The following is a 7,933-nucleotide window of genomic DNA, read 5'->3' as shown; positions in this document are numbered from 1 at the left end:
CTAGCTCAAACTAAAACTTTTGCATAACAAAGGAAATCATAAACAAAGTGAAAATGAACCTACTGAATGGGAATAGATATTTGCAAATGATATATCTGATAAAGGATTGACATCCAAAATATATAACAAACTCATACAATTCAATATCAAAATTCAAATAACCTAATTAACAAATGGCAGAAGACCTGACTAGACTTTTCCAAAAAAAGGTTTGTGGATGGCCAACACTCACAGAAAAAGATGCTAAACATCACTAATCAGTACGGAAATATATATCAAAACAATGATATGTCATTTCATGCCCGTTACAAAGTTTACTATCAGAAAGACAAGAAATGGGGGCGCCTGGGTGGCTCAGTCGTTGGGCGTCTGCCTTTGGTTCAGGTCATGATCCCAGGGTCCTGGAATCGAGCCCCACATCGGGCTCCCTGCTCAGCGGGAAGCCTGCTTCTCCCTCTGCCTCTGCCTGTTGCTTCCCCTGCTTGTACACTCTCTCTCCGTCAAAAATAAAATAAAATCTTAAAAAAAAAAAAAAAAGAAAGACAAGAAATGTTGGCAAAGATGTGGAAAGGGAGCACTGTGAACTCTTGGTGGGAATATAAGTTGGTGCAGCCATTATTGAAAAATGTTTGAGGTTCCTCAAAGAAATAAAAATGGAATTACCATATTATGCAGTAAGTCAAGTGCTGGGTATTTATAAGAAGAAAATGAAAACACAAATTCAAAAAGGCATACGCTCTCCTATGTTTATCAGAGCATTATTTACATAGCCAAAATAGGAAAGTAACATAAATGTCCAAAGATAGATAATGGATAATGTGTGTGTATACACACACACACACACACACACATATGTAGTTTGTAAATACACACAAGATATATATCTATATATATCTGGCCATTTGAGACAATGTGGGTGTAACTAGATGGTACCATGCTAAGTGAAATACATCAGATGAAGAAAACCAAATACCATGTGATTTCACTTACATGTGGAATCTAAAAATCCAAACAAACTAACAAACAAAACAAAACAGAAACTCTTGATAGATGTAGAGAACAAAATGATGGCTGTTATAGAGTATGTGGCTGGGGGAATAGACGAAATAGGTAAAGGGGATTAAAAAGTACAATCTTCCAGTTACAGAATAAGTAAGACATGTGTATGTAATGTAGAGCCTAGGGAATATAATCAATAGTACTCTGTCAACTTTGTATGATGATATGTAATAACTAGACTCATTTTGCTGATCATTTCATAAAATATATAAGTATCGAATCACTGTGTTTTATACCTGAACCTAATAAAATATATCATGTCAATTATTCTTCAATGAAAAAAATAAAATTCTTGCTGGGTGAATGACGGTTTAAAATATTAACAATTTGCACTCTCCTGAGCATAGATGTATGATTTTGGAGATATATACTATACTCTGATTTTCTTTGAATGATCTCCTCCAATTATCATACCTGTAATTAATAATGTCAGAGAGGTTATTATTCAAGCTATTTGAAATCATTTAATAGAATATGGCTAATACTTGTTACAGTATTGTCCTTTGGGGATACTTTAATGTAGGGCAGATCAGAACTACTGAATACTCACCCAACAAGTCACACTGTGCTACAGAGCATGAATATCTCCCTGGACAGTGTTGGAGGGTCATGGCTTGGAGCTCTACGAATCATGGTATAGATTCTCAAAAGTCTGTCAAGAACCTCCATATGGGTGAAAATTCTAATTTTTGTTATCCAGATGCACAACATTTGGCTCACACACAAAAATATATAATTTCCAACTCATATGTATTATAAGCTCCCTTCACAGAGCAATGGACCATCAGAATTTTTAGTTTCACTCCCTAACTTACTTGTGTATTTCTTTTTAAAGGTAAACTTCATGAAGAATATGGTAAGTCATCCATTACTTCCCTGTGTTTAATGGACTGATCACAATATAAGGCATTTTTTGAAGAAAAGATTTAAGAGAAAAAAGCCTGTAAATATATAAGGGAATAAATACCAACTTGGAATTTAGGATTGTGCATTTCCTTCCCTTTTATCCTAATTAGGTTGTTCAAGTATCCATGAGATCTGTTGGATCATTATGTCTATAATTCCTTGACGTTTGCAAATATTGCTTTGACTCTACAGAGAGGAGAAGCTGGTTAATACCTGGGCAAAGTACCAGTGAAGGTCTGCAGTAAATCCACCAGAAATCCTGAAAAGGCAGATGGTGCTACATTTCAATGCAGAGCACAGCCTGGTCCACCTTCAAATCTCTACTTATGTTAGCTATTCTCACTTTTTCTTTGTTAGTTTGCATGTATGTTTTACTTGCTAACCCACGTCCTTCAGAATTGAGAAAGGGAAGCCTGTGTAAAATGTACTTGGATACCCTTTTTTTCTCTTCTGCATTGTGAAACCCTTATGCCTGGAGGATTTTTTCTCACCGACTCTGACCCCCTCAATTTTTAAAATCTTTAATCACATGCTGCATAACATTTTCCAAGGTATGAATTGACATTTGAATTATCATCAGATTATGCCCCTTAAAAAATGTCTGGAGAAAAATTATGGCCTGCAATGCCCAGAATTTCTTCTTGGGATGACCAATGAAGCCTAACTGGCTGTTTTAGGTTATTCCTGACTCTGGATATTTCCTCCTACCAAAGGCACACTGATCCTGTCCCAGTCCCCTGTATCTCAGACCCCATGTGTAATCTGGGTGAAGTTTTTTGGTGGAATATCCTAGGATGAGCTCCACGCAATCACCAGATGAATCTGCATGGACTGACTTAGTTCATGAAGAAAAGAGACTGTAGAGGATGGAGTTATGGGCATTCTTCATGAGAATCTGGAATCTCTTGGAAATCATCGATTTGAGATGATGTACACAATGTCTGCTTCCTCATCTCTCTTCTCTCTTATTTTCACCTATGTGGTTAATATTTTACCAAGTCAGAGCTTGAAGTATTTGAGTGAAGTCTGTTTCTCTAGAAATTCTTCCATACATATTTTGTTGAATTCTTTATTATATCTTTTGTTTTTACACAGAACTCTTAATGACAACGAAAGGTGAGTAGTTTTGCTTATATTTTAGTGGCAAAATTATCATAGAAAATTATGTTTGATCTACTAAAATTATATTAGCAATTATTTCCATTTCATACGCTATCAGTTCTTTTAAATGAACTCCCTAGGGGCACCTGGGTGGCTCAGCTGTTAAGCATCTGTCTTCAGCTCAGGTCATGATCCCAGGGTCCTGGGATCGAGCCCCACATCGGGCTCTCTGCTCAGTGGGAAACCTGCTTCTCCCTCTCCCGATCCCCCTCCTTGCGTTCCCTCTCTTGCTGTGTCTCTGTCAAATGAATAAATAAAACCTTTAAAAATAAATGAATAAATGAACTCCCTATATATGATTATCTATCAGTTGAAATGAAGTTGTACTTTTGTAACATTTTGATTATGGGATTGTATAACCAGTTTACATTTTAAAATAGTCACACCATGAAATCTTTTTAAAAATATTTCCTTTGTTTATTAGATGTTTTAATTTTTAAAGGCCAAATAAAGTAATCATATATTCCTTTATGATTTTATCTGCTATTACTTCTAATATACAAATCAATATGTGAATTTTGATCTTCACCTAGGTTTTCTTTCTAATTCCGGAATTTTTTATTATTAAGTAATAATTAATGCGAATTTATATTTTATATGCCAACCATATATACAAACACCAATATTTGGCTTTTTTTAAGCCCTTACATTTGTATATATTATATGTTAAATTGTTAAAATATAATTTGCATATGCTTGAATTATTGTATCCATATATTTTGTTTTGTTCTGAATTTGTTTTTAACTCTTGGTCTTATTATTTAGGAGAATATTTTTATAGTAATTTGATCTCTATGCATTTGCAATTGTTTTTCCCTATTCCTGAAATATTTTATTTCTGTGGTCATTTCCTGATTAATGCTGCTTTCCTTGTGGAACCTGGTGAACCCTCACTAGTTCAGAGAGGTATCTGAGTACTCTGTGGGACCCCACAGTCATGCACCCCCTCATTATTGCTTTGCATGGTGCTCTGTTCATGGGACTGGTCAGGGCTATGTGTCTTTTACTGAGATAGTCAGTAGCCCGATCAGTGCAGAGCTAAGTGTGGCCAGTTCACCAATACCTGTTGGATGGAAAAACTGAATTTATTTATGATTTTTTCTTTGTCTGTTTGTTTTGCTTCTTATTTTTCTAGATTATGTAGGAAAAGAGAACATGAGCTCTGTTTTCTTCCCTGGTCTAGCTTTTAAAGATCACATAACACTTAATTTTCACAGAAACACTTATGTCATAATTAATCTCTTATGTTGACTATCTTATATTATTCTGAATCTCATGTCTTTGGACATATTCCTCTGAGACAAAAGTAAGGCATGGTGAAGAATCTTGGTCTGGAGCTGCCTAGAAATGGACTCACCCAAGACTTTGGGCTAGGCTCTATGAGACCTCAGGGGAATCATAGGGAGGGAGGAGTTCCTAAGTGAGTTACTAAGTACTCATACCCCATGAAAGGATAAAAATAGGTTGGGAATTAGGAGGGAGGACCTTGAGGAACATACCAAAATCCTCCCCCAAAGAAAGAGTGAGCATTATAGCATCTAAACACACAGATGACCCTCATGTGAGAAAAGTTTTTCTCCTTCCTTTCCACAAACCCACACTCTCCTCCACTTTCAGCTCTTTTCCTTTGAGGAACTGGAAGCTTCATGGGAGGTGAGAGGAGAGACAAGGGGCATCGTATGGACTGGACAACTTAATACTCCAAAGCTATATGGAAAAAAATAGTTCTGGGAAGTTTATTTGAAAGGCTAATAGTGAGATTGAATGAGGTTGCTTCTTGCATAAACTTAATGATTTCCAAGTTATTCTATAAACCATTTATGAAGGCACATACAACTGTGTGTCCTATAGTTACATTTGGTCAAGTGTTTTAATAAGTAGCCATTTTGAAAATGTAATTACTTAAATTAATTTGGTACTGTCCATGAAACATACTATATTATCTACTTCAAGTTCTCAAAAGAAAGGCCTTTGTCGACATTTGCTGACTCTTATCTAAAATACTCAACACAGTAAGTTATTATGATGTGCTTGAGGGTAGAAAACATGGAAATTCTAATTGACTCTAAGTCTGCAGCCATGTAGAATTTGCTCTGGAGGACAAATCTGCAATAGTTTCAGAGTATGTGGGAGGTTTCCAAGACTGTAGGAATAAACAACCTATGGTTTGGAGCATTTTAAAGTGTAGATCAGGAAACTACTTCTCTATTTCTAAAACTCCAATAGACATGTCTTAAGATTTTATGGTCGTTCAAATAAAGGACCTGTTGTTGAGGTGAATATGCTAAAGACACCACCTCATTAACACAAGGTGAGCAAAAGCAAACCCCGCCTCTGAGGAAATCCTTAGAAATCTTTAGAAAGTATTTTTTGTTTGTTTGTTTGTTTGTTTGTTTTCAGTTTCTTTTTGTCAGCTTCCAGGTATTGTGAATGATCTTGTGATAAAATAAGGATCTGAAGACAAGTTTCAGACTACCTCCAATCCTGGGAAGAATGGGTAGAATTTGTAGGTCCTTGGCATCTATTTTCTCAACTTTCAGACCTCATCCCTTTTAAATATTCTGTTTTATTTCCATATAAACACATTTACAAGCCTAATAGTATTTTTTAGATTGAGTTATGTATTATTATTATTATTGTTGTTATTATTATTATTATTATTCAGAAAATAAGTTTCTCTATCTGTGTCAGAGATATATCCTGGACTATCAAATCTATGGTCTCAGGATTTCTGTTGTCAAATGAGACCAAGTTATAGGACAGATTTGCCATGAATAGGGATAAGAGGACACATTCTAACATACTGTTGTTTTGTTTCTTTCTTTCTATAGAGACTATAGAAAAAGAGAATGGTAAGTGATATTTATTTTTGACTGAAGCATTCCACACTTGATGTTCTTTCATTGTTATAAAAATGCCCAAATGCAATATCCCACTTATGACCTAAAAATGTTTAGAAACAACTAAAATATCTTTCTGCTACTTTTTAAAATGTAAATATAAATATTCCTAATACAGGGAAAGTTTTAGCTGTAAATGAACCAGAAGCATCAGCTAGTCCTGGTGAGGGCTAGAACTCAGGTCTTACATTTGCTCCATGTAGTGAGGGCAGTCATTCTTTGTGCATATGATAATTAACTGCCTATTCCATAGTCAGTGCTTAGGAAACAATGAGAAAAAAAAGAAAACTCCCTTTGGAAGTTGTATCTCAGGACAGATGCACATTCCACATTTAAATGATAAATGTAAACAAAAGTTCTCATAAGTGTTATGGAAGAGGGTTCATGATGCCATGAACACATACAGTAGTGAGACTGGACTCAGTGCTGGGTTGTGGATTTGCCTAAGAAGCAGCAACAGAGATGAGACTAGTGGTATTGAAGAGAACAGGTAGATCAAAGAGAGGACTAGCATGGGGAAAGCAGGAACTAAACTCGGGAGAGGTGAGCCCATGATTCTGTTAGAGGAGACATATTAGCCAGCTGACTCTGGTTCAGAAAACCTACATTGGGTTATAGGGTAGGCAAAGGCTGGGAAATGGAGCATCTTGTTAACATTCTAAGAATTTTGAATGTAACCCAGGAAACAGAATTTTGAATATTATCCAAGGAATTCAGGGGATCACACAAATATTAAACAAAAAATGGTACAGTGATAACATTTTCATTTCAACAATGTTATTTTCTTGACGACAGAGAACAGATTATATGGTTAGTAGTAAAAAATGAAAAACCAGGGGAAATCTGCTCTGAGCTATACACTTAGTCATATAAACCCATCTAAGAAATCTCTACCTGCTTCCTTATTTACTATTTCATGGTTAGTCTTAAATGCCACTGTATATTATTTAGTTACTATATAAGTCTACTGGTCTCCTTAGTGTGAAAGAAAAATCCTGTGTAAAATCAGTAGTTTAATGAAAGAGAGAAATCCTATGTAAAATCTGTGGTTTCTTTTTGACTCTGTGGTTCTTGGCCTGGAGACCTATGTGATGGTGTTTGCAGTATTGTCCCTGCTTTATCTGATTTTGGAATCACATTCGGATTTAGATTTTCTGTGTGACAAACATTCTCATTTAATGAAAACTGTTGGTCAAATGTAAAAGTACTCTGAGTGGTTCTATATAACATAAACCCATTCTGATTGAAATCAGATTAACTTCAGATTAATCCAAATCTGAAAACCATTGCACATAAATTTATTACGTTTCCAGTAATTCTTCTCATTTTCCCAGAATTGAATTAATACTCCTTTGGGGTAAAGAAATACTTGAATTCATTTGACAAAGAATGCCAACAAACAACTTCTACTAAAATTAAATAAATACATAAATACATAAAACTAGTTATCCCTGGAGGAAGGAAAGCATTGATCTACAGTTTAAGGGAGGTAAATTAGTAATGTGGGACATATCCTGATCATCATTATCATGATCATCAATAACCTACATTTATTTATCAAAGTATTTTATATCAAACAAATTGTGTTTTAAAATGACAAGGTATAAGTAAATACAAAACACATATTCTTTCCCTCATGCACCTAACATTAAAACAAGAATAACAAAAATTAAAAAAAAAAAACACGATGTAGAGAATTAGAAGAGGGGTGCTTGGGTAGCAGTCAGTTAAGCATCTACCTTTGGTCAGGTCAGGATCCCAGAGTCCTGTGATTGAGTCCTGCATTTGGCTCCCTGCTCAGCAGGGAGTCTGCTTCTCCCTCTCTGGCTCATGTTTGCTCTCTCTCTTTCTTGCTTACTTTCTCTCTCTCTCTCTGTCAAACAAATAGAATCTTAAAAAAAAAAAAA

At 35.3% G+C, this 7,933-nt stretch overlaps 1 long non-coding RNA gene across 1 annotated transcript in view; it reads left to right on the top strand.

Annotated features, from left to right (window-relative positions):
• The first annotated feature begins 3,065 nt into the window (after positions 1 to 3,065).
• LOC118001598 overlaps positions 3,066 to 7,933 on the top strand; it is a 9,612-nt gene continuing 4,744 nt past the window's right edge. Inside the window, exons 1-2 of the long non-coding RNA XR_004676877.1 lie at positions 3,066 to 3,081; positions 5,958 to 5,978. This is a non-coding gene — a long non-coding RNA (uncharacterized LOC118001598). The remainder of the gene's footprint in view (positions 3,082 to 5,957; positions 5,979 to 7,933) is intronic.

The sequence above is a fragment of the Mirounga leonina genome, unplaced genomic scaffold (assembly GCF_011800145.1).
Source record: "Mirounga leonina isolate KUSES-001 unplaced genomic scaffold, KU_Mleo_1.0 Mir_100799, whole genome shotgun sequence".
Taxonomy (NCBI): domain Eukaryota; kingdom Metazoa; phylum Chordata; class Mammalia; order Carnivora; family Phocidae; genus Mirounga; species Mirounga leonina.
This window is presented reverse-complemented; position numbering and strand designations above follow the sequence as displayed.